The 24441-nt window shown below is 44.1% G+C and overlaps 1 long non-coding RNA gene and 1 pseudogene across 1 annotated transcript in view; one reads left to right on the top strand and one right to left on the bottom strand.

Annotated features, from left to right (window-relative positions):
- LOC129528107 (uncharacterized) overlaps positions 1 to 24441 on the top strand; it is a 124700-nt gene that overhangs the window by 5380 nt on the left and 94879 nt on the right. The gene's annotated exons all lie outside the window — the stretch shown is intronic.
- Positions 21087 to 21181, bottom strand: LOC115931405 (uncharacterized; annotated as a pseudogene).

Here is a 24441-nt window from a genome sequence, read left to right as displayed (position 1 = left end):
GATACGGTTTGGACATTTGTCCCTTCCAAATCTCATGTTGAAATATGATCCCCTGTGTTGGAGGTGGGGCCTGGTGGGAGGTAATGGGATCATGGGAGCAGACCCCTCATGGATGGCTTGGCGCAGTCCTTGCAATAGTGAGTTCTCATGAGATTTGCTTGTTTAAAAGTGTGTGACGTCTCTCTCTTCTCTCTCTTGCTCCTGCTCTCTTCATGTGACACACCTGCTCCCCCTTTGCCTTCTGCCATGATTGTAAGTTTCCTGAGGCCCTCACCAGAAGCTCATCAGAAGCAGATGCTGGCACCACTCTTCTTATGCTGTCTGCATAACTGTGAGCCAATTAAACCTCTTTTCTTTATAATTTACCCAGCCTCAAGTAATTCTTTATAGCAATACAAGAATGACCCAATACACTGACCTGGCTGCATGCACCTCTCATCTCTTCTCTTCCACTCCTGAAGGACACTGTGCCACAGACATGCTGAGCAATATTCCAGCCATGCTGAATGCTTAATATTTCTTCTAACTGAACCTAATACACTAAGATGTTTGGTTCAGCCCTGTTGGCAATGGGATCCAACAGAGCTTCTGGAAGCAAGTGGGCAAGGGTTACTTGACCAGATTGATACTTTAGAAAGATCAAGGTAGTCTGAGGTTGGAGGATGAATGAAAAGGAAGTAGAGTGCTAGAAGAAATTCACTGTCTTTGGGCTTTATCCTGAGGGCAACAAGGGTGCTGTGCGTAGGTTTTAAGCAGGGTGGTGAAGGGATCATGCTGGCATGTGAGATGACTTGCTGCAGGGTAAGGCATGATTAAGGGTGACTTATTTGGTATGGAGATATGGGGAGAGGCAAGGATGATGTCCCAGTTTCTAGCCTGGGCAAATGAGTGAACCCTGTAGCCATTCACTGATATGGAGGTCAAGGGATGACGATCAGGTGGGGAGGGAGATGATGAATTAATTTAGTTTTGAATATTACGAGTTTTAGGTACTTTTGGAACATACAAATAGAGTTGTCTAAAAGTCTGCCCAAGAGAGAAAACTGGGCTTGAGTGATAGATATAGGAGTCCTTAAAGGAGATAAGTGGCCAAGTACAGAGAGTATGTTTATTGAGAGGAAGGCCTTGGACTGAACCCCAAGGTACACCAGGTTTCAGAGATGAGTAACCCATGGAGAAGACTGAGAAGGAGAGAAAGGTCAGAGGTAGGGAGGATAGGCAGGGTTTGGTGTCATGGAAACCAAGGGAAGAAGCTTTCTCAAGGGACAGGCTGACAGTGTCAAATGATGCTGCAAGTTCGTGTGAGATGAGGATGGAGAAGAGTTTATTGGTTTTAGTAACAAGCAGGTGGATGGTGATACGGGTGGCAGGGGCTTCTGTGGAGTGATGAGGTCAGAAGTTTGTTGCAGTTGGTTGAAGAGTGTGTTGCATTTGGAGATGTGGAGATAAAGGGTGCAGACACATTGTATTTTTGAACGTTTGGTTGTGCAGGAGAGGAGAGGCCAGAAGCTTGAGTGGAAGGTGGGTTTGGGTGATGGTTAAAAAATAATATTGTGAGACACTAAGTCTGGGTATGGTGGCTCACGCCTGTAATCCCAGCACTTTGGAAGGCTGAGGTGGGTGGATCACCTGAGGTCAGGAGTTCGAGACCAGCCTGGCCAATATGGTGAAACCCCATCCTTACTGAAAATACAAAAATTAGCTGGGTGTGGTGGCTCACACCTGTAATCCCAGCTACTCGGGAGGATGAGGAGGAGAATCATTTGAACCCAGGAGGCAGAGGTTCAGTGAGCCAAGATCGCACCTCTGTACTCCAGCCTAGGTGACAGAGTGCGACTCTGTCTCAAAATAATAATAATAATATTGTGAGACGCTAAAATGGTTTAAAAGTTAATATGGAGGATCCAGTAGAGACAGAAATGTTGACCCTACAGGGGAGGGAGAGAATGATACACACATTAGAGAGGTATCTGAAGAGGTGGTAAAAAGGAGGGATGGGAGGCAAAGGAGCCTTACCCAGGAGTAGGGAGAGCCCTGTCACAGCGACAGGAGGGAGGGAAACAGGGCCAGTGAGGATGCAGGAAGGTAGTGATGAGACTCGGAAGGGGTTCCCACCAGGTGATTTAGTTTACTTTGAGAATAAGGGAACAAGGTCAGCTGATGAGGTTGACGGGGCAGAGGTAGCAACCTAAGTTTCAGGAGAGCAGAAAAGGTTTAAATAGCTGCTTGGGGAGCCAGAGAGCTGCTGAGGGAAGCTATGGGTTTCCTGGAAGTCCCAGAAGGCTCAGTTGACTTTAGGTGACCTTTCCATGGTCTCTAAGTAATCTCTGTCCCTCTCACATTCTCATGTGACTCATATTACCTGTACCTCTCTCAGGACACTTACCACTTTCTAACTCTTTATCCACTTGTTTGTGAGCATCTTGGCTCTCCTCTAGACTGTCCTATGCTCCACAAAGGTGGGCTTTGTCTTTATATGACTAACAGCACTGTGATGCTGCATTGCATGTAGAAGGGGTTCAACAAACATTTCCGGAATAATTAAGTGAGTGCAGCCTGACCCCGTAGGAGGTAGCAGGACACTTAATCTGTGCCAATGTTTATTTAGAAAGCAGGGATATATCTAGTGTGCTCTGAGAGGAAGACATGTTATTTCGTAGCTGGAAATATAGATGTAGGGGTCATTAGGGTTTATAAATGGCCAAGTCCAGAGAAATTTGACTCTGGTATTCTATTCTCGTTTAGATGCTCTGCAGTTCCTCACACCCAGCTATTGAATTCAAGCGATCCTGGAGCAGCATCCTCAGCCCTATCAGACCCAGCACTCTCTTTCACTAAAATAGATTTTGTAACTTCCATCACTTTCTTTAGATAAAATTCATTGATAATCTAACCCAACTTTACATATAATTTAAAAATTTAATGTAATGTCCTAACTGTAATAAAGAGGAGAAGTAAAAGGAGAGTAAATTATAATCAAAGAATACTTTTTTCAATGCTCAGAACTGTGGAAACTAGAAGAGAGCTTCTCAAAATTTTAAGTACATATGACTCATTTGGAGATCTTATTAAAATGCAGTTTCATATTCAGTGGATCTGTGTGGTGCCTGAGATTCTTCTTTCTAACAAGATCCCAGTCAATGCAGATGCTACCAGTCTCTGGACCTCTCCTGTAGTAGCAGGGAAATAGGGCTCATGAAGAAGCCCTCGAAGCTTTCCTCTTCTGATAGTGAAGCACTTGGATTTAGGAGAAGTAAAACAACATTTAATCAAATATTGATGACATTTTATTTAGTGTTGGCATGTATAAAATAAGACATACATATATATATCATCATTATGAATGTAAGAGTTTCAAAGACAGCTTTATTCAGGTGTGTCCTATTGGTGACTCAGATACCATGATGTGACTTTTGGAAATGGTGACTAACCCTGGGGAAGATTTTAAATAAAACAAAGTAAATATTTCCCCAATTTTCACTGTAGTTTCATGATTGGATAATTCAGTATATATTGAATTGTGCAAAAAATATTTTGTGTTTATATGCAAAACATAGTCTGAGAAAAATATAAATAGATTTTTCACCTATACGTGTGTCAGGTGGGACTTCAAAGTCATGTAGGACATTGAACAATTCTTGGTTGGGACCACCTCTATGAGGCATTGCAGAATGTCTACAGCTCTGCCCCTGCCCAGTAAATGCACCAGTGCTTCCCAATCATTGGAACAACCAAAAATATGCCCTCAAGTTTCCACAGTGCCCCACCCCTGAGAACCAGCAACCTAGAGGAACTGAGGAAGAAGAGCAACTGTAAGTGGAAGCTTCTGGAAGCACATGCATCAGAACCCACTGCTGTAAGCAGAAGGTGCATTTCCCTGGGAAGGAGACACAACCAGATTGCTTCCACTAAGCCAACTTTGCAAATCTGCAACTGCTGAGTGGACACAAGTGGCTGGAAGCCATGCTGCATCACAAAGAAGATAGAAGTTACACACTTTCCCAAGGCAAGACATGATCAAGATGCTGCCTGAGAGGGAAGAATATATTTTTCTAGGTGCAAATTAGTGCCAGTGATGTTTCTGCTAAAACTCTCAAGTGAGCCCAAGGTTGTGGCTTTGTCATGCTTGTGTATTCTGGAGAAGAGCAAGAAGTAGGTAAGGTAGGGTCTGGCCCCTCCTGGATGCCAGCAACTTCTCCAGCTCCTTCTGATGCCAGGCCTCTTTGCGCTTACTCTGTTTGTTCATTTGTTTTTTATTTTGCTTTTGTGGTATCTAGACATTCTTTCAGGTCTCAGGGCTCTCTTATATACTGCTCTCTGTGCCTAGGATGTTCTTCAACTTTCTTATCTATCTCTAGCTACCTTGCAGACTAGTTTAAGTGACTCTTCCTCAAGAAAGCCTTCTGGACTGCCAAGACAAGGTCACAGACAATATCTTCTTTTAAGCTTTCATGTCAACCTGAACTTATGCTTTATAGCATCAACCACAATGTTAACTAAATAATAATTGGTACCTAAAGTCTGCTTTTGCTTCTAGATATGAACTCCCTGAGGGTAGAGACCGTGTCTGTCTGGTTGACCAGTTCCACTTGCCACCAAGCAGACACTCAATACTTTTTTGACGAATGCATGAGCGCCAAAGCGAAGGTGTTTTATTGATTTTTATAAATAATAAAGAGTGTTCAGGCCAGGAGTCTATAGGATTAAATTAAACTAAGAAGTACAGTGAGGTACAAGTGAGTTCTGAAGGAAAGAGGAAGCCATGGAATGTGGAGAAGTTGACTGGCAAGCATACAGCCAGCTGCTTGTCTTGCTGCAATCCCGCTGGGTGCAGTTTGGGTATATTGCATGCGCAGTGTCTGTATATCAGCTCCCTCTCAGAGCAGGGGCTGGAACTGTGCAGGCAGAATGAGGTGACTCCTGAGGACCGGATGCAGGATCCCGGTGGACACAGGTCAGTATATCTGCTGGTGAGTCAGGAGGAACACACACTTGCACCCTGTTGGGGAGTACATTTGTAATAAGGCAGGACCCTGGCTTGCTTTCCAGTGTCTGTTGTTTCTGGACTTTGGAGAAGTTTGTTAATTCTCCTCTGCAATTGCCTCATCTGTAAATGAGAACATTACCTATCTCAGAGATGGGCTAGCAGGATTTAAACACGGGGCCCATGCAAAGTCCTTTGTATGTGTAAGGTACTATATAAGTTATACTCAGCTGTGTGAGTGGCTGTTACTCACCTATGTCCTAAGCAGGCTCCCCAAGCTGTCTGGAACACCCGCACTGAAGACAGCCTGCCGAGGATGCAGGATGCTGGTGTTCAGCGACAACGCCCTGCCACACTCCGCTCATATTCCTGAGTACCCACTGCATGCCAGGAACTCTTCTAGGCCTTGAGAATGCAGAGTGAACAAAGGAAAGCAGGCCGACTGGAGTCGGGTATGGGATTAGAGAGGGATGGAGATGGGGCTGTGCTGTTTCAGCTGGAGCAGCCAGGGAGAGTGTGCCAACTGAGTGGAGATCTGAACAAAGTGAGTGAAGGGCCAGGTGCGGTGGCTCACGCCTGTAATCCCAGCACTTTGGGAGGTGGAGGCAGGAGGATCACTTGAGCCCTGGAGCTTGAGATCTTGGGCAACATACTGAGACTCTGTCTCTCCAAAAGATTTTTTTAAAGAAGTTAGCTGGACATGATGGTGCACGCCTGTAGTCCTAGCTACTTGGGAAGCTGAGGCAGGAGGATCCCTTGAGTCCAGGAGTTCAGGGTGATAGTGAGCTATGATCTTGCCACTACATTTCAGCCTGGGCAACAGAGTGAGTCCCTGTCTGTAAAATTAAAAAAAATAAAAAAAAGTGAGGGAAGGAGCCATGCAAAAAATTTCCAGGATCTGTACGAGGTTATTATTTTATTTAATCCTTTTACTAATCCTGAAAGGCAGATATTTTACAGAGGAGGAAATGGAAGCCCCGAGCTGACCCAGCCTAGGGGGACAGGGCTGGGTCCATGCTCTTCCCATGCTCTGCTCCATCCTGTGCACTTGCTACTTCCTCCCTTTTCAGCCTCAGGTGTCTTACTATGTCCACCTTATTCTCTTCCCATCAGCTTTATGTGATCCTTTCTTCATCTTTCTCTTTATTTCTCTTAAAAAATGAACAAAGAGAAGAAGGAGTAAAATAACCTGGTAACTTGATGGACACATATTCTCACTGGGAATGTTGTTTTTAAACTCTAAACTCATCCCATATGCATCCGCCTCACTCCATCTCCCCACCACCTCCGAATGCAGGTTATCACCACCTTTTGCCAGCAGAGGCTCCTAACTGCTCTCTCTGCTTCCAATTCACTCTCTGTGCAGCAGCAAGGGTGATCTTTTAAAAATGTAAATTGGATCATGTCACTCTGTGCTTAAAATCCTCCAGTGGCTTCCCACTTGCACTCAGAATAAAATTTAAACTTCTCATCCTGACCTCCAACCTGGCACGATCCAGCCCCTGCCTACCTCTCCAACCTCACCTTGTCCCACCTTCCCCTTGTGCACTCTGTTCCTGCCACTCAGATCTCATTTCAGTTCCTCAAACATGTCATGCTCTTCCCCAACTCTGTACTAACTAACTTTTCCTCATTATTGAGTCTTCAAATTAAATGTCACTTATGCAGAGAGGCTTCCCCTACTCACCCACCCTACATTAGGTCTCTCTTGTTATTCTCTTTCAGCCTCCAGAGCCTCTGGTAGACTAGGAAGCTATGAGGACAGAGGCTGGCCATGGCAGGCAGGCTAACAAAGGACCTAAAGATCCCACCACTGGGTTTTCATGCACATGTGTGGTCCCCTCTCCTTCTGTGTCATCTGAATCCAGTGATTTGCTTTGAATCAATAGACTGCAAAGGTGACGGGATGTCATTTCTGCAATTAAGTTTCAAAAGATAGTGACCTATGTCTCGACAGCAGACTCTTTCTACTACATTCTTTGGCATTCACACTTTGATGAAGCAAGTTTCGTACTGGAGAGACCCCTGTGGCAAGGAACCGGGGCTGGCCTCTGGTCAACATCCATCAGGGAAGTTCAGGCCTCAGTCCACCAGCCCTTGAGAAATTGAGGCCTTAGCACAGAACTTGGAAGCAGATCCTTCCCCAGAGGAGCCTTGAGAGGAGGCCACAGGACCTGGGCTGGCCTTAGACTGCAGCCTTGTGAGAGACCAGAACACAGAGGGTCCAGCTAAGCCATATGTGATTTCTGACCCACAGAAGCCGTGAGACAATCCATGCTGTTTTAAGCTGCTAAACTGGGGTGATTTTTTACACAACAATTGATAACTAGCACACTGAGCATTCATTTGTAAATACTTGTTGAATGAATGAAGGAATGAATGGCTTAGTTGTGCCCTGAACCTCCTGAACAGGGATGGGGAAGCGGTTGTCCAAATGTGCCAAGATCTAGCCTGTAATCACCATAGCTCTCTGCTCTCACATGTCTTCTCACACAGACTGCATAACAAACCCAAACAGAAGGCCTATTGGCTTCCTGAACAGCTAGTTTCAAGCAAATGGTGTTACCTTTGACTTAGCTTTCTGAAAACTACCTCTTCTGCCTGTTAGGATTCAGTGGTCTCCTAATGAGATGGATTTCAAAACCCAACATGCATCTTTTCCAACAGTGCGTGCCTTCTCCAAGGGGAGAAATAACCCCACTCTTTTCCCTGGTTATCAGTGATACCATACTCATGTGGCAAAGCCTACAAAATGAATAATTCATGGTCTATGAGTACATTTCATGAATATATAGGATGCCATATAAAAATAACATAAATGTTTCCTAATAGAATTAATACACTTTCGAAGCAGTTCAGCTTGAGGCAATTATTGCACTTCCTGGGAGATACAAATTACTTTGCCCTCAGCCTCATGCCAAATAACCCCCCTAAGACACACACTAATTACACAGAAATACACTGCCTGCCATAGCTCATTGACTAATTGACAATCAGTTTAAAACTTCAGCAAAATATCTTAAAACTTAGGCTTTGCATTTAGCAAGGAAACCAATTTTGTTTATCTCCTCATTTTGGTCTGCCTCATTGGCAAAGTTGTAGTATGGTTGGTAAGTAATGACTGAGCAGGCTTATTATAATGATCAATGGTAAAAGAAGGGCATTCCATCATACTGTATAGCATTTCCATCTCTCATTTCTGTGATTCTATTAAGAACAATTACCAATAATATATCCGTTAATGTGATACAAAAATAGAATGCAACCGTGTATGTAATAGTTATTGCTAATGTGCTCTGCTAAGCTCAGTGTACACTTGTCACTGACTCATGCACTATTAAGATGTGGCCTTTCCAAGCTCTACACCCTTTACATTCTGATGTAAGCACATGCACCCACTGAGTTCATGCAGTACCTACACACATTCCTTCTACCTTAAAAGTAAGTCATGGACAAAAGTCAAATCCTTGGGAATCCTTCTTTACCGTATCTTCTCTATTTACCAATCACTGTTAGAGACCCAACTTCTTTGTAAAGCTATGTGAGCCTACATCTGCATAAATGTTGTTTCTAATCACCTTCATTATTCCGAGAGTTGACATATACTATCAACCTTTGCTCTGGAGTTTCTGAAATAGTCCAATCTTAGAGGGGAAGTACACCCAAATATCAGACAACTGATTTATAATTAAATATCTGGGGGAATGACCAATTCACTCATTGGAGATTGCTGTTCTAGGTGCTACAGAACAAATCTGTAGGAGTTTACAGTTACAGACGGGGCAATCACTGTGGGATTGCCGGACTGGCATTTCTCTTAGGATTGCATCTGGTTGCAGCCACGGAATATCCAACCAGGAGTGGCTTGAACAATTTGGGATTTATTTTTCCCACAGAATGAGACTTCCAGTGGCAAGAAACCAGGGGCTGGGGTTGTGGCTCAGTGACGATATCAAAACACCAGCTCCTTTTGCTTTTCTACTCTTCCGTCCTTTGCTTGTGGGCTGGTTGCCTCATGCTCTGGAAATGACTGCTTCAGAGAAGCGGGGCAGAGTCTGCACCAAGCTGCCTTGAACATGTCTATTGGGAAAGCACATGCTCGGCCCCAAACCCTCATCAGACTTCAGCTTAGGTCTCGTTAGCTAAAACTGTGTCCCACTGGCCTCACTTGGCTACAGGGGAGGCCTGGAAACAATAGTTAGTTTGGGCACAGGGCTGTCCTAATAAACAAGGTTTCATTAGCAAGGGGTGAATGAAACTGGAGTGGGCCATGAATGGGTCTGTCATTGCTGATAGAAGATGGGATATCTAGCTGCAGTGTGAGGGATGGGTAAAATTGAGGTAAGAAACAGAAGAGGAAAAGTGGTCCTTGGTGGAGTTAGAGTGAGAATAACTCTGGGAAAAGAAAGAATAGCAGCACGTCTAGGAGACTGTGAGAACATTGCTCCAGGAAAATTTTGTACAGAGAGGGTGGATAAAGGTCAGATGTATCTATAAATCAAACAACTGATTTATAATTGACCCTGTGAGGTGTGTCCAGTTCCTGAGGCAGCGCCCTATCCTCCCCTACTCTTAACACACACACACCTCATTCTCACTCCCAGGGCCATCATGGGCAGGCTTAAGTGGACTTTCTGACCAAAGGGAATAAAATCTTAAGGGATTCTATGGCCTGCATTTTTGCCTTTTCCCCAAGCCAGAGATTCTCAGCATTGGCTCTATATCGGAGTAACATGGGGGAAGTTTTAAGCACTTTGATGCCAAGGTCACATCCCAGAACAATTAAAGCGAACTCTAGGAGTAGGCTAAGTATGTGCTGGTAAAAGTTTAATAACCAGCTCTCTGGAAAACCAGTGTTCATGTATACATGTAGATAAATGTATTATAATTTTACTGACGAAAAGGATGTATGGTATACAACTTACAAATAATAATGAAATATACAATACTCTTTATTATAGAATGCTCTCCTGCAACTTGAGTCTCAGGTAATGCTTTCCTGCATTTTTGCTGAACTCTTTTGTCTGTAGTTAACCTATGGCTGCAATTCAACCATGATTTGACAAAATCAGTCTACAAATAAATGCTTGACTACTGTCCAAATTCAGTCATTGACCCATGAATGTAGTTTCAACATGAATGTTGGTTGATATTTTTATTTACATTAACAGATAACATGAAAGTAAAACAATGAAGATGTATGTTGGAATTTTACTTGTTCATTAATCACATGAGAGACTTCTTTGCTGATGAGGTAATAGTTTTCAACACTGGGAGAATATTTTCTCAATTTTCTGTGCTATTTATAATGTAATGGTTACAGACACAATGTACATTAAGTTTAATTTGCATTATTAACATTTTCTTAAGTATAGACCACGGCTTGGCAAAGTGTTGCAATAAAGGGTCAGATAGTAAATATTTTATGCTTTGTGGACCACAAATGATGTCTTCCTCCTCCTCCTTCAAAAAAAGAATCCTTTAAAACTGTACAAACTTGTAGGACATAGAAAAATAGACTTCAGGCTAGATTTGACCTGTGGGCTGTAATTTGCCAACCTCTTATGTAGACAATCAACAATACGATAAATCAAACCCTGATTTATAGTGTTTGCTAATTTCTGTCGATGTGATGGCACTGACCATGGAATTGGGAAGAGATGCATAACAACACGTCTTAATATAGTGTTGCCACCATTCAGATGTGCTAAGCAACCTCAAAAGCATAGGAGTAGTAAAATTATTATGAAGTGATAAGTTTTGAGTATTTATTACCTTTATTTTCAATGACTTATTTAATTATAAGCTTATGTCTTTTGATCTTTAATAATGACTGTGTTTAACAATTGGCTCTGAAAATTCCTGAAAATTTAACAGCCATCTTTCCTGAGCTGGGAAGAACTGGCTCTAGCACACCACTGGGTGGACCCAGGCATCATGATTTTTTTTAAGCTCCCCAGGGGTTTCCAAGGAACAACCACTGCTGTCAGTACATCTGGCCCCTTAAAGACTGGAGCAGAATGCCCAGGGGTGTGGTTTTTTGGTTTCTTCCTAATCTGTCAATCACATTTTCTAAAGTCTGATTAATCTATTCCAAGTTTCTCTCTCTTTCTATCCCTGGAATAAACTCCTGACATCGTCCCACCAGCCTCCCCAAGCCTCTGTGGTCTCCCGCTCTAATTTACCACCCTTGCTACTTTTCTGTCTGAGCGATTCACCAGGCTCAGTCTTATTTACTTGCAACTCTTGGGCTGAATGCTGCAGCTTTCCTCCTTGAACCAGTGCCTGACACACAGTTAGTGCACAACAGATATGAGAACCCAGGTTCTATCATGGCTGCATAAGCAGAAGAGGCCAGGTCATGAAGGGCTTTTGTGTGACTCATTGGCCTGTTGTACCTTTTTTTTTTTTTTTTTAAGACAGAGTCTTGCTCTGTCGCCCAGGCTGGAGTGCAGTGGTGCGATTTTGGCTCACTGCAATCTCCGCCTCCTGGGTTCAAGCAATTCTTTTGTCTCAGCCTCCTGAGTAGCTAGGACTACAGGCGCCCGCCACCATGCCTGGCTAATTTTTGTATTTTTAGTAGAGATGGGGTTTCACCATTTTGGTCAGGCTGGTCTTGAACTCCTGACCTCAGGTGATCCACCTGCCTCGGTCTCCCAAAGTGCTGGGATTACAGGCGTGAGCCACCATGCCTGGGCTGGCCTGTTGTATCTTATGCTCATCGCAGCCTTCCCCCTGCCCTGGTCCTCAGGCATCCCTGCAGGCTTTTGCTCAGCTAGCTTCTGAGTCATGTGGTCTGTGAAGACTGGAGAACTGCAGGAGAAAAGAAGCCCTGAGAGTCCTCACCTTCTCTTTCTGCTTTGGCAGCATCACCAGCTGTGGCTGGGTCTTTTTTCTGGACTCCAGCTCCTGCTGAGAGACCCCTGTTATGATTTTGGCTCCCCCGGACAGCCCTGGCTCCTGGGCTCTGGTGACATCACCTCTTTCCTTTGACCCCCAGGCCTCATTCCTGGCTTGCTGCTGGTGCTGATCTTTGGATTGCCTTACCATTGCCCTTGTCATTTCACCTCTTTCTCCACCTTTGCAACAACTCCCCTGTATTAAATTTCCCCTTCAGCTCTTTTGTTAATGGGGCCCTGGCAGATTTAGCCTGAAATGCTGCTCTGAGGAGTCTGGGTTTCATGCTTTCTGGTAGTTGATTTGACATCAGGAGAGGCTTTTGAGAAGGACGTGATATGATCAAATGGAACAAACGGGTGTTTGATATTGGGGGTTTCATGGATGCCCTAGAAAATTTGTAAATAGCCTTTAAGTGTCTATGAACATGCCACAGTTGTCTGAAATTTTATGCATATGTGCATAAGTGACTTTTTTGTGGGTGTGGGAAGAGAGCCTATAGCTTTCATCAGATTCTCTGTGGGATTTTAGAATATCCTGAGAACTACTGGACTAGAAGTAGGATCAGTTAGCAATGCAAATCACTCAATGCATCAGAGTCCCAGCAGGTAACAGAACTCACTGGAGATGGTTCTGCTGGAGACTTTAAAGAAGGGGCTACTTCAGAAGTGTGGGCAGAGGTAGGTGGACAAACAAGAGATGGGAGGCACCCCAAGTTTAGCACCAGTGGGGAGCTGGTATCCCCAAGGACTGAAGGGCCAAGGGGAGGAAACTGAGGGACTGGGGCCCATGATAGTTGGAGCCCTGGAGGAAGAGCCTCTCGGTGGAAGCAGGTGTGCTGGAGGGACACAGTCTTCTTCTGAGATGGGGAGTCCAAGCAGGGGACAAGGACACAGTGTAGCTTCTCTCTTCCCACTTGACTGGCCATTAGTGCCTCCCCTCGTCTCTAATACAGTTGGAAGCCAGCAGCCAAGGGTGTTTGGGTGATGTGGTCTGTGGAGTCAAAGTGGGGGAGAGAATGCAGTAAATGGGTAGATTTGGACAGAGCAGGGTAGACGGAGAAAAACCAACATTCACAGAACCAACACATTCACAGAAAATACGTTACTTAAGACTTCCAGCATTGTGCAAGAAGGAAATTGACAGAAGTCATGTTTGGTAGTTGCCGGCATCATTCCTCACATTCTGACTTCTGGATTCTGCTTTTCATCAGCCCCTTCCGCACTAACTTGCCCAGCCTAGTAAAGTCATATAAAGAGAAGCAAAATTCAGAGGATTCCTTTGTTGTTGTTGTTAACTTTTTCCTTCCACTGCTACTTACAAGCTCTCTGACGTTGGAAGTCACAAAAATGTCTCTGAGCCTCATTCATCAAGTATGGAAGAGGTTGGGTTTGATGTTTTGCATTGTGCCTTCTGGCTTGAAGGTTTTATGATGCTTTAAGAGGGTCTTCGGCTTCCTCCTTATGAAAGGCATGTAGTGCTCTGGCCCCTTCTAAAGGGGTGAGCTGCCTTCCCTTGCCCGTTGTCGCCTGCAATTGTTTGAAGGCTGGAAGAGAGCACAACAGCAGTACCCCAGTCCTCCAAGGAACAGACCACAGCAGGTTATTAGCATTTTATCGACTTTGGCTCTGCTGTTGATTGTCAGGATCTGTAGTGAAATACTTTAATATACATTTGAGTCTAAGTGTTACCCAGGCCGAAGGAGCACTAATTTTGAAGATATGTTTGCATTATAGCCTGTGTTCTAGAGAGACCCAATATAAAGAAACACACCCAGCAACTCTGCTTACTCGGCTGGTGGAGGGAATTGAGGATTGTTGCTGAAGGGAACTCACTTTTGTATGCATTTCAGAGATTTAATTTTATTAGCCGATGCAAATGATCTGTTCCACAAATGTAAAACAAAAGGACAAGAAAATGATCCCTGTGTCAACATCAGGATGTCTGACTTAAAATCCCATTCAAATAACTCCCTAAAAATGATCAGACACTGAATACATTATTTTTCTGACTTTGACAAAACCAGTCTGCACAAAGAAGCAGCCCCATGAGGTTACGGATAAACCAACCACCTTAAAACTTCAGCATTTTCATGTCAGTCACAGATTTTCTTAAGGGCCAACTCACTGTTTAAGGACTAATGTGTTTGGAGAGGGAAAAAAACCCACACTGTGTTATTAAGCAGAATCCCCTTTACATACAGGGATTGGATCAGTTTGCCCGGATTGTGTTGCCTGCTTTATTGTCCTACTTCAAACACGGGGCCCTGGGCATCATCTCGAGGAACGGCTGATTGAACTGTCGGCCTGACACTTGTCAGCTGTGGATAATACGGGCTTCAGTCCGTCATGCTCACACATAAATGAACCATGACAGAGATAGACTGTTGAATAGAAAAAGCAGTTTTACTGTGGATAACCTTTCTTGAACAAATGCAACAAATAATAAAGTCTGAAAAGGGGGAACATGTACCTTAGGAAAGCAGTGACGTTCAGAACCAAACGGTTATTATCTTTTTGGGCCATCAAAAATTGCCCATTTATCCAAGTACATTATTGAGAGAAAAGCTAAAAGTGCTATGATTATCATAAAAATGATGGCAGTTGAATCTATGCAGTCTTCAATATTATATCACATAACAAAACCTAGTTACAGCTCACCAGGATTGAAAAAGGAGGCATTGTTTGTGTACCAAATGGAATTCACAATTGTTCTTAGAAAATGGTGGCACACATCTTAATTAAAAGAGCAGAAAAAGAATCTAAAGCTCTTTCTTTATGTCTTTAAAACATTTCTCCTTTTTTATTAAAAGAAGAAAAAAACAGAACTCCCAGTAGAAATTGCGGAAAGTCTACATTTCAATCAAGACAGTCAAAAGAATGATTTGAATTTACAGGCCTGTAATTGGAACAAATTGGAAACAAAAGAAGAGCTCGTTTAAGCCACGTGATGTGGCCACAGTGCTGCCGTGTACAGTATGTTAGAAAAAAAAAATCATGTTTCTTTAAAGCAAAGCTAACTCCGCTGCAGGCTCTGAGCAATTTGCATAAATGTCTCTACCATGATTTTTTTTTATTTATGGGCCCTAAGTTTCTAATTAAATACTAATTAATACTATCACCAGAATTGTCTCCCATCCCCAGCTCTTCATAGCTTTGTCACTTTGATTAATGCACAGTCATTTATTAACTTATTTAACAAGCCGGGGTGCCTCACGACAAACTAGATTAAATTATCCTCATAACGGTCTCATTACTGGAAAAAGGGAGTTTTAAACTTAATAAAAATTATCCTCAATAATGTTAAAGCTTTTTCACCATACCTTTAAAAGATAGAAATAGGTTTCTTGTTTGATTTATAATATAAGGAGTTGTATAAAGCATCCATTAATAAAATTTATAAGTTCATTTAAGCTTGCACATTACAGTAGTGCTGTAGCCTTGGGTGCTTATTATTTAACTTTTGCTGTAGTTATGAAGATAATTAATGTGCTGACCAGACAGGGACTAAAATACCCACCAGAACAAGATAATTAGAGACATAAATAATGTTTAGGTTCTTGTGTGCTCTTAAAATTAATTGTTTTGTTTTCCACCCAAACTTGATAAGGAAGAAAATAAGAGTTTACCAAGGAACTGTACGATGAAGGTGAGATGTTTGTTTCGGTGGACTGGCAAATGCTAGCAAGTCGGGCAGTTTTTGGGCTGGAGGAGGGAGCAGATGTGTCAGGGGATTTGGCTCCTTTTGGGAAACTGTTCGGCCCTCATTGCTCTCTGTCGCCGTCTGGTGGCCAGGTCCTGGTGACACGCACACCTTGCAGCCAGGCCTGTTTGTCAGTGGGAGGCGGAGGGGTGAGGCAGAAGTGGGAGCTGGAGGAAGTCTCTTCATTTAAGTGCTGGGATAAACTTCTCATCTCAGTCAGATTCCAGGAGAAGGGGGGCCCCAGAGGGAGCTCAGCATATCTATGGCAGCAAATCTTTCTTGCTGACAAAGCAGAATCCAGGAAGCTGTGGCTCAGGCCCTGCCGGTCTCAAAATAAATAGGCACAAACGCTTTAAAACATGCGTGGAGCGCTGACCCTCCATGGGGCTGTGTGCTAAAATAAGTGTTCAGCATGTTCGGAGGGCAGATTCTCTTTTTATTTTCAGTTTCTTGCTAAAATAGCACCCTTGTTAAGGGTCTAGGTGACCCGGTAGGAAGAGCAGGGAAAGGTATCTGCTGACGGAGGGTCTGCTGTCTAAATTTCCTTCTGGCCTGGGCCGTCCTGAGTCTTTGGGTGGGGTTGTGGGAAAGGCGCAGTAGCTCCCTGGTCAAAGATAGGGAGCTGCCACCCTGTGTAGACAACACTTCACCACTGACAAGGCACCTTGGCATGTATCGTGCTGTCTTCACCCCTCCAGAGCCCTGTGAGGCCAGAGGGAGGGACTGTTACTATGGTTGCTGAGGGGTCACGTGCTGATTTCAATCCACAAACCGGCCGGCTGGTGACTTCCTTCCCGGGAAGAGCACCTGGCTCCTTTTCTTTCGGTATCTGAAGTCCTTTCTGCTTTTCCGCACCTCACCCCCAGTTCTTCTCTCTCACACCCTCCTTCTCCCGCTCACCTTTTCTTTTTATCCTTGATTCAGAGCAGAGATAACAATAACTCTACTTGTTCTCATACTAAAATAGCTCACTTGTCAAAGCTGCAGGGAGACTGGTGCCGCGGAAATTCTGTGAGCAGAAGAATGGCTGGGAGAATTTTCTCCGAGTTTAGATTAGAGCGCTTCATGGTCAGAGTCCTCTCCCATTCACTCCCATCCCTGGGAGGTAAAAAGACAGCAAACGTCTTCATGATTTATAACTCTTGTTTAGCATTGATTCAGAGCTCCATCTTTGCAAGTCTATTAGTAGAGACCTATTAGTGGAGGTTGGCTTTGGCCAAAAATAGATCAACATTAGGCCAAATCTTAGCTACCTGATTCATTCAGTTTCCTCCAGGCAACTTCATTTGAATTCAGGGTATTAGGTTCCCAGGCTTGCCCAGGATTCTGCTTGGGCAAGGAGGCCAAATTAAATGAAACAGGGCCTCTAGGAGCCAAGTGAGGGGATGTCCTAGATTAAAATAAAAGCACAGGAAGAGAAGAGCTCTCGGTCGGTGAAGGAAGGTGAAGGCCCAGGTGATCTTATTCCTGTCTGAGTCCTTCCACTGGAGGTCCCACTGGCTTCATCATGATGGCCTCAGGAGTGGAGGGGCAGAGGGGAATGGTGGCTAGATGGATGCAGGCCACAGATTAGGCATGCATAGTTGGGAAGAACACAGGAGAAGAAGAGAGTTTTTCAGTGGTGCTCAAACTTTAATGGGCAAAACTTTGTTTAAATGCAGAGTCCCTTGCTCCAGTTTCAGACTTGCTAATTCTCTTAGTCTGAGATGATGCCAGGAATCTGCACTGATAACAGGGCTTTAGTGACTTTGATTCAGGGGTCAGTCCATGACCAGTCATTAAGAAACACTGGACGAGGAAGGGAGAAAGAGAAGATAAAAGAACTGTAGGAAGTGAGGGAATTTTGCCTAAATCATCTTTATCTCCTGAGAAAGTGCCATAGTTGTCTTCTCTCTCTCTCTCTCTCTCTCTCTGTGTGTGTGTGTGTGTGTGTGTGAGAGAGAGAGAGAGAGAGAGAGAGAGAGAGAGAGAGAGAGAGAGAGAGACAGAGAGAAAGAGATGCCCTCCATGGCCAGAGAGGAAGGTAGGTCAAACACATATCCTTGGCTCTTCCAGCACCTCTCCTTGTGCTTACCCTGGAGGCCCTGTTCAAATCCAGTCTACATTGTGTCCACTGGAGGCTGCTCTTTAAGCTCTGTCACTCTCCTGCTCACCCCTTTCCTCTGACAGCGGCATCCTTCTGTGAGGGGACATCTGAAGGAAATGGGGGTACAGCTGTGCCCTGAGCCAGGGTTGCTGCCAGCATTAAAGAGAAGATTGAAAGAGCCCTATTTCCCACCTCCATACAACCTCCTGGAATAGTCAAGTGCCAAAATGGCCTTAATTAAACTGCCTCAGGCACATTCTGAGGGCCAGTCTATTGCTTGGGCCATTATGGGCAGACAGAGGTGCTGTGAGGGTAAGGTACCCTCACACAGCTTCAGAACTAAACGCGCCCCAGCTGGGATGTCCTGACCTGTCAGGGCTCTCTCTATTGTGCTCTTCATGCCTTGGTAACCACGTAGGCAGAGCGATGTGGATGCCACATGTGTGCACAGATCAATGCATTCATGGTCACAGGCAAGTGCCAGGCACTGTGCTGGGTGCTGGCAATAGATGAAGATGAAAGAAGTTTTCTTGCAAAGTAGCTTCACTGTTGCCCCTTGAAGGCTCTCAGTGACATTGCCCTGAGCTGAAAGAGTATATCCAGAGGTTACTGGGACTGAGTGTGTCTTCTAACACCACTTAGACACCTGGCAGAGAACAGGACACTCATGACTAGACTGGCTCAGGGATGGCTTTGTAGGGTGGATGTGACAGGAGAAGAGAGTGATAGGGTTTAGAGCTGTGGTCCCTAAACTGGAGTACACACACCCTCAGGGGCTGTACAAAATGCTCCAATGGGAATGGGCAGAAAATACTGAAATGCTTATTATATTGGCCTTCTAAAATCATGTCATTTGTGCCTTTCCATTTTCGTGATATGTTTTAAAATGAAGAAAACGTCAGCCCAGTAGTAAAATGTATGCGATTTATGAACATATTGGGGCTATGTGCTCGATTCTTTTCTTGCTTCATTGCTGGCTGTGCACTACGAAGCAGGTTCATAGGCTGTTGGTTTAGGAAGGGGGCTATTGTCAAAAATGGGGCTGAAGTGCTAGGCCCTGGAGTGTAGGTGGGAGGGGGAAGGAAGCAAAACCAAAAGGGGGGATGAGAGAATGAGGAAATGGGAAGAGCAGACATGGACGGGCTCAGGGAGATTGAAAGTCAGGGGCAGCGGGTGGAAGGGAACCGGGATCTCAGTAGAGGAGGCTGTGATGAGGCTTCAGGATACAGGTTGAGAATATCTCAGGTGGGACCACTCTAGGCCATTCGCAGGTTAGGGGTGTCACCAGGTGAGGGAGGGAAAGAAAGGGACGGCAAGTGTATTGGATGTGCTGCCCACAGGGAGGGACATTAAAGTGCCCACCCTGATGGCAAGATCTAGGACAGAAAAGAAGACAGTAAGTTACCAAGGTGTGAGCGGAAGGTTCAGGTGGTTTTGGGCAACCAGGTGGCTAAGAGAGGGTGTGGGGGGGGATTTACATACATGTAGAAGGACACAAAGCCCTTTCCAGTCCCCAGGAGTTTGGGGCCATGAAGCGCTCACTACCTGGGGTAGGCTGGGCAGCACCCGAGAGAGCCACGGTCCCTGCGGTCACAGGAAGAGGATGGAGTGCTCCGCCCTCCCCACGAGCTTGGTTGCGTTGCTCACCCTGGAACCAAGGTCCCAGAGGGCACTGGAAGAGCCTTTGGATGTGAGGGATGCAGCGGGAGTGGGTGTCTCGGTGGTCAGAGCAGCTGGGGGGAGCCTGTGGGAGGGGAGGGGACAGCAGAGGGCTGCTCACACCGCCTGCGCCTCCTGTGTGCGCTGCCTCCACATGCTCTGCTTGGGATTTGTGGAATCGATTTTGTGAGCGTCACCAGCTTTTGAACAATATTATTATTTTAAGGAATCTACAAATGTCTTTTCATTCAAAAACACAAAATAAGTTATCAGTAGGCATGGACAATGACAACTACAAACCATCATATACTTGGCCAAACGGAACCCTTTACTGAAACCTGTAACCTTTTCTTTAATCTCTTTTTTGAAGTGATTTCTCTAAGATTATTGGTGAGAAGCACAACTCTGAGCTTCCCGTAACAGTTCCTGAGTAGTGATAAAGCACTATTTAAGGAGTTAGAACTCGCTGCCTCCCATGCCACCTCCACCCAGTCTGCCTGTGCCAGGGTCCTTCTCTTTAGGATCTTCCTGACACCTTCTTCTCTGTTTCAGGCAGAGAAGCAGCAGCCCTACCTACCATAATAGTGACAATGATGCCTGTCCCCCTCCCCACCATCCTCTCCCCTGTGCAGCCAAAGATCTCCCCGCAGTGCTTCACAACTAACTTCTGAGGGGCTTCACACAATGTTCTTAGCTGTCAGGGATCCTCCTAACGTTTGCTCTTGTCAAGGTCACTGCAGGCATTTTGAATTGAATGTTTTATAAAACAATTTCTGTATCAGTTTTTTGATCTTTATTAGTTGCAGTTCATGAGTCCCAAATTGGAATACGCTGAAACCAAGCCCAGCCACCTCTTAGAAAGAAACCTCCTTCAAAAGCAGCTGGAACCACCTTGAGTGTCTCTGGGGCTACTTCTTTTTATTCACTCGGCCTCACCTGTCCCACCAGCCCTTGGCATGGCTGTTCTACCTGAAATTTTTGCTATGTGTTCATTCATACTCACTAGCATTGACCTTTCTTGAATGTATTTTTCCATTTGAGGCTCATCACCTTTCTTTTTCAAAGGCATGGTGGCATCATCTTTGGTCACAATGACTTCTACTTTTTCGAGGCTGAACATCTTCAAGATTTAGAGTGAGCCCCTCCTCTTCAAACACCTGCAAAAACATTTAAAAATAAGCTAGTTTCAGGGTATGGTTTTTCTTTAATCTACCAAATTTATTCATAATACATTATGCAGGTGTTTTGAATGGAATCCAGAAACCTCCTTAGATACCATATTTCTCTGAAATGTGAGAATGGAAGATCATTGCTATTCCAGGACAAGTCTTGTACATAGAGCTTTTTATTGCTTTAATTTGCATTATTTCATTTACTCCTCAGAACTCTGTCAGTTAGCAACAGCTTGATCATGCAGATGAGTTAACGGAACCCAGAGGAAACTCGCCCAAAGTTACACAGTTAGCAGTTGGTGGAGCCAGGACTAGATGCTGGGCCTTGACTCTCAGTCCAGTGTTCTGTCTACTAGATCATTCTGTCTTTCAGATCATTCTAATCTGAGTACAGGTAGACAGGAAGATCATTCCTGATCAGGAGCATGATGCTTAGACCTAAAAGGGACCCTGTTCTGTATCTAATTCAACCCCCGTCCTCCTAAATATTCAGTGGATGTATCTAACTAAGAAAAATGCAAACTATAGGACTGTATACCTATAAATGTTATCCCTGGAAAGAAAAGTAACATTTGGTAAATGTACAAAAAATATGGGAAAAATTTGCATGTTATCCTTGTGCAGGGGCCATGCTAATCTTTTCTGTACGGTTGCAGTTTGAGTCTATGTGCTGTTAAGCAATCTCCAGAATATTTTAAAATGAATCTACGACAATAGAAAAGATGAAAGTGTGTCACATAGTAAGCATTGTTATGTAAAACATTTGTGTAAGTTGCATACATGTGTGCATATGTGTGGATCAGGATGTAAAGTTTCCTTCTGACTGTGGGTTGTGCCAGCAAATGTTGGGAGCCACTGGTATGGTGGAAGGAGCCTTGGAAGTGGGTTCAAATACTTAGTTCCAGTCTCTGCTCTGCCAGCAACTACCTGTGTGAGTGTGGCCAAGGAAATTAACCCCTCAAGTCCTCCATTTCCTTATTTTTTAAATGAGCAGTTTGGACGAGATTATTTTTGAGATCCATTCCTCTCAGATTCTATCAGTCTGGGGGTTCTTTCATGGCATTGCTGAAACACAGAAGTCTTCCAAATGGGGAAGGTGGGTGGAAAGAGGGGACAGGCTCAGAACAGCAAGCATGAGCCAGGTGCAGCCACGTGACTTTGCCCAAAGCAGTTGCTGCCAGTGCTCATGCTCACTGCCTGTCATCATGTTGGTGGCACCCCTAGATCCTGCTGCCATGAGGGTGTGAATGATGACCACGGTTAAATCCAAATTGGAGCCTGTGGATGGCAGTGGAGGTGAGGACTGCCAAACATATGCACCTGGTCCCAGGCTTGGCACTGCGAGGGCTCAGAAGCAGTTCTTAATGACAAGCATGATAAATACTCCAAGTGGGAAGCAAAGGAAAGGCAACTTAAATAGAACAAATTGAAATTTAGGAGCCGTATTCCCTCTACAGTCTAAGTGGCCCTGGAGTAATAAAGAACTTCTTTGGAAAAAAAAATAAGGGAGGGGAGAAATTTCAGCAGATAAGCAATGTGAAATTCCTACTGTAACTCCTTCTCTGTTGTAAACTAGCGTTTAGTTTTCTGTAAAGAGCAAGGACCTGTTCTCACTTTTCACTCATTTGATGGGTAAGATGCAAAGTTAATTTCATGGTGGTGAAACACCCAAGAGGTTGCTTTCTTTCCGTTAATATAGAAGACATCTTTGACATTAACACATAGGAGATTACATATATATATACACACACACGAGAGCTGATAAATGCATTAAATGCATAAATTATTTATTGATCTTGAGACAGCATACAACATGACAAGAAATGAGATATATCTGTGTGATATGCTTGCACGTGTAGAAATTGAAGGAGTATATTTTTTTCCTCAGGTAGAAACATAATTCCAGAAAACATTCTGCCTTTGAAGAACAAAAGTACAAAGATGTTCCAACAGTTGAAGGTTATATAGTTTTGCAAAATTGCTTATTACTCATTGCATTTGGAAACAGGGCATGGGGAAGACAATCATCTTTCCCAGCCTAAATCTCTTTAGCATGCTCCAATTTCATGTCACCCGCTAGGTAAGATTTAATAAGATGTGTCTGTTGGCCTGCACAAAATCTGGTTGACAAGAGCCTTGTGTGTCATGATGCAGATCAAAAGTGGGCTTGGTTGTTGTTGAGCACGGTGTATTTTTAAAGAAATAAATTAATAATTTAAGGCCTTTTAGAACTTGTGGAGGGCACCGAACTGACAGCTTGGGGCCGGGGCCTGTCTACTGCCCAGAAGCATCATGGGTGCAAGGCTGGAAGTGTCCCCACCCAGCCCACAGGACAGCCTCCCCCAGTCTTCCTTCCACGAGACCCAGGAGAAAATGTAGCATGGTGGGTGGGTCCCAGCATGACCTGGGGTGTGCAGGAGGCACTGCTGGACAGAGTGGGGAGGAAATGCGCTTGTCAGCCCCTCCTTTTGGGTAGGCGGCTGGGGAGATTTAAGAGGTGAGTACATTTCTGGTCATTACCCACCACTGCTGGAACTAAACCCAGGAACCTCATGTAGGAAGTTGGTGTAGCCACTTCTTCAGATACTCTATTTACTTTCAAACTACAAAAACAAAACAAAATCCAAAACCAAAACAAAAAATAACTCAGAATGAAGTCTCAACAGCAACAAAAAAGAAAAAGTCCACAGTCTGTGCTAACCAAGTGGCCGTTATTTTGGGCTGTGGCTGGGCTGGTGAGATGCTCTTTGGCCGTCTGTCACTGTGCACAGCAGTCTGACTGGAATTTTAGTGAGCCAGGAAAGGGATGGCTATATTTGGCCTCTGGAAGGGAAGTTGCTGAGATGGAGACCGTGCTTTGGGTCATAGGATTTGAGCCAGCAGGAGGGGAAGCAACTTGCCCCGTTTCCCATTTTCAGCTGAGGAAGTGGGTGGGACAACACAGCCAAAACCTTTGTCAGGAAGAGGTCTCTAGGTGAACACACCACGCTGTTCCCAGAGGAGCTTGTTCCAGCCCAAGGAAACCAGCCTTGGTCTGATTGGCCCAGATGAGCGTGGGCTCAGCTATAGTGCCTGTAAAGCAGGATTATCGGATCTCTTGGTCTTCATTCAGCCTTTGGCACTGGATCTAGGCCTTCTCTGGTATTGTATTCATGGAAGCGTCTATGACTTGTTTACTAGTTACTATTCATGTGCCTCTATGTTTGCTCCTGGAACGTGGGCATTTTGGTTTACTTTTATGACCCACAGAGCTTCTACATACAAGGACATATAAAAATTTTAAAAATCAAACATTGGACTAGGTTGCCTTCCTCGTTTAAGCTGTAGGTTATGTGTACATATATATATATATATACACACACACATATATATACACACATATATACATATACACACACATATATACATATACACATAACCTAGAGCTTAAATGGGAAAGGCGACCTATATGTATATGTATTATGTATACACACATAACCTAGAGCTAAAATGGGGAAGGCAATCTATATAATAAATTATTAAATCTTCAATTGTATTATAAAAAGAATGACATTCGAGTCATGATAGAAAAACAAGATTATTGTTTATAGAGGTATCACTAAAATATGCATTTTGTAAGGCTCATTGATTTATTTCCAATTCGAGAAGCAACATAGACATACAAAATGGTTCATTAGATATTCATTATACCTCCTTGGCTGCTTTTATTAGAAGTGCCCATGGTACCAATGGCAAGGTTGATGTTTTCAGGGGTGGAATCAATGCTTGAAACTCATCAATATCTTATAAGCAGTTTTGGTTTAAGGTATTTTGATGATTTCATTGAAATGTTTTACCCCATTAAAAAGCTGTAACTTAAACTGTGGTGCAGGGCAGGCGCACATTAGATGATAAATAGCTTTGTGTAAGAGATTTCAAATTTGTTAAATCTGCATTGAAGA

This window comes from Gorilla gorilla, chromosome 19, assembly GCF_029281585.2.
Source record: "Gorilla gorilla gorilla isolate KB3781 chromosome 19, NHGRI_mGorGor1-v2.1_pri, whole genome shotgun sequence".
NCBI lineage: Eukaryota > Metazoa > Chordata > Mammalia > Primates > Hominidae > Gorilla > Gorilla gorilla.
Note: the sequence above shows the minus strand (reverse complement) of the source record. Positions and strands in the feature narration are given on the sequence as shown.